Source organism: Glycine soja, unplaced genomic scaffold (assembly GCF_004193775.1).
Source record: "Glycine soja cultivar W05 unplaced genomic scaffold, ASM419377v2 tig00003519_1_pilon, whole genome shotgun sequence".
NCBI classification, from domain to species: Eukaryota; Viridiplantae; Streptophyta; class Magnoliopsida; order Fabales; family Fabaceae; genus Glycine; species Glycine soja.
Genome location: NW_021143603.1, coordinates 7,113 through 9,671, shown reverse-complemented (window position 1 = coordinate 9,671; position 2,559 = coordinate 7,113). Strand labels below are relative to the sequence as shown.

General features: G+C 42.3%; 1 non-coding gene across 1 annotated transcript; it reads left to right on the top strand.

Annotated features, from left to right (window-relative positions):
* The first annotated feature begins 1,707 nt into the window (after nt 1-1,707).
* On the top strand, nt 1,708-1,814 carry LOC114404162. The gene has a single exon (XR_003664837.1). It is a non-coding gene; the product is annotated as a small nucleolar RNA R71 (small nucleolar RNA).
* Nucleotides 1,815-2,559: the final 745 nt, after the last annotated feature.

Here is a 2,559-nt window from a genome sequence, read left to right as displayed (position 1 = left end):
TATGGGTATTTCATAGCATCCAGAATATTAAAATGAACAGTTATATCACCAAACTCCATGGACAGTGTGCCTGCATAAACATCTATCTTAGTTCTAGCAGTTTTCATAAAGGGTCTGCCTAGAATGATGGGAACTGATCCTTGAGAAAATCCATCTTCCATATTCAAGATATAAAAATCAACAGGGAAAATCAGTTCACCAACTCTAACTAAGACATCTTCTATGAAACCAACAGGATAGGCAACACTTCTGTTAGCTAAATGAATTACCACATCAGTTGACTGCAAGGGACCTAGAGATAGAGAATTAAAAATAGACAGAGGCATAACACTAATAGAAGCTCCTAAATCTAGCATGGCATTGTCAAACTTACTATTCCCTATGATACAAGGTATGCTGAATGTACCTGGATCTTTGCATTTTTCAGGAATTTGAGGAACAGATTTACCAATCAATGCGGAGACATTTCTGCCCATGCTAATCCGTTCACTTCCTTTAAGCTTCCGCTTATTAGTGCACAGCTCCTTCAAGAATTTGGCATATCTTGGAATTTGCTTTATTGCATCCAACAGAGGTATGTTTACCTCTACTTTTCTAAACGTTTCCAAGATCTCTTTCTCTGCCTCTTCCATTTTTTTGTTGGAAACTGCTCTTGGAGGGAATGGAAGAGGGGGAATGTGCTGCTTCTGCAAATCAGAATTACCTGTGGAAGAAGATTCACCTGCACAGAAATTGTTAGGTAAATTTTTGTCATCACCTTTTTCTGGAATAGAGTGAAGTTTGGCAGGTTCATTTGCAGATGAGGAAGGTGCTACGGGTTGAGGTCCTTGACATTGCTTTCCCGACCTCAATGAAATGGCACTAACATTTTTGGGATTTTGGACAGCTTGAGAAGGCAGCTTGTCAGAATTCTGGGACTGTTGTTGATTCAATTGGGTAGCCAATTGTCCCATCTGATTGGTTAAGCTCTGAATGGAGGCTCTGGTCTCTTGCTGAAACTGCATGTTCTGCATAGTCATTTGCCTCACAAGTTCTTCGAGGGAAGGTTGTGGAGGGGCCTCAACTGTTGGCTGTTTCTGGGGTTGTTGCTGTTGTTGGATTGGTGGAGGAATGTATGGTCTGCTTGGGCCAGCAGCATTTTGGAAGGAAGGAGCAGGCTGCTGTTGTTGCTGAGGGCTGGACCATCTGAGGTTAGGGTGATTCCTCCATCCAGGGTTGTATCTGTTGCTGGAAAGGTCATAATTGTTCTGTTGTGGTTGATTTTGCTGCTGAGGTTGAGGAGGTCTATTGTAAATATTTGCAGCATAAGCTTCAGGCTGCTCAATTGCTCCAGGTTGCTGCATGGAAGGGCAAAGGTCTGTATGGTGGTCAGCAGAGGAGCACAAACCACAAACCCTTGCGACAGGTACAGATTTCTGATTCAAGGCCAGCTGGGTTACCAAGTTAACCAATGCATCCAGTTTGCTTTCAAGCTTCTTAGTTTCAGATGATGCAGATGGGTTTGTAGCTACCTCATGCACTCCTCTAATGACTATGGCATCATTTCTGGCGCTAAACTGCTGAGAGTTGGAGGCCATCTTCTCAATTAAATTTCTGGCTTCAGCAGGAGTCATGTCTCCAAGGGCTCCACCACTGGCAGCATCTATCATACTTCTCTCCATATTACTGAGTCCTTCATAAAAATATTGGAGAAGAAGCTGTTCTGAAATCTGATGGTGAGGGCAACTGGCACATAGTTTCTTAAATCGCTCCCAGTACTCATACAGGCTCTCTCCACTGAGCTGTCTAATACCTGAGATATCTTTCCTGATGGCTGTGGTCCTGGAAGCAGGGAAAATTTTTTCTAAGAATACTCTCTTAAGGTCATCCCAGCTCGTGATGGACCTTGGAGCAAGGTAATACAACCAGTCCTTTGCCACTCCCTCTAATGAATGAGGAAAAGCCTTCAGAAATATGTGATCCTCTTGGACATCTGGGGGTTTCATGGTGGAGCAGACAATATGAAATTCCTTCAAATGTTTGTGCGGGTCTTCACCTGCAAGGCCATGAAACTTTGGAAGCAAATGAATTAGTCCAGTTTTAAGAACATATGGGACATCCTCATCAGGGTATTGGATGCACAAGCTTTCATAGGTGAAATCAGGTGCAGCCATTTCCCTTAGAGTCCTCTCACGAGGTGGAGGTTGTGCCATGTTCTCAGAATGTGCAAAATCAGAATGCTCAGAATCAGAATGCTCAAAATTATAATGCTCAAGATTAGGATGTTCAAAATCACCAATAACAGAATGCACAGATTCACCAGTTATGGAATGCTCAGAATGATCAAAAGGTATAAAATGATGCCTAACTAATCTATGAAATGTCCTATCTATCTCAGGATCAAAGGGTTGTAAGTCAGATGGATTGCCTCTAGTCATACACTACATTCAGCATGCACACAGCTAGTTGCCTTGTCATGTAAATAAAGGTGTAGGTTTGAACTACAGCTACCCTCAAATGATATCCAAATGACTTGAAATTTTGTGAGCAACCTTATAAAATGATGAGAAGATAGCACAA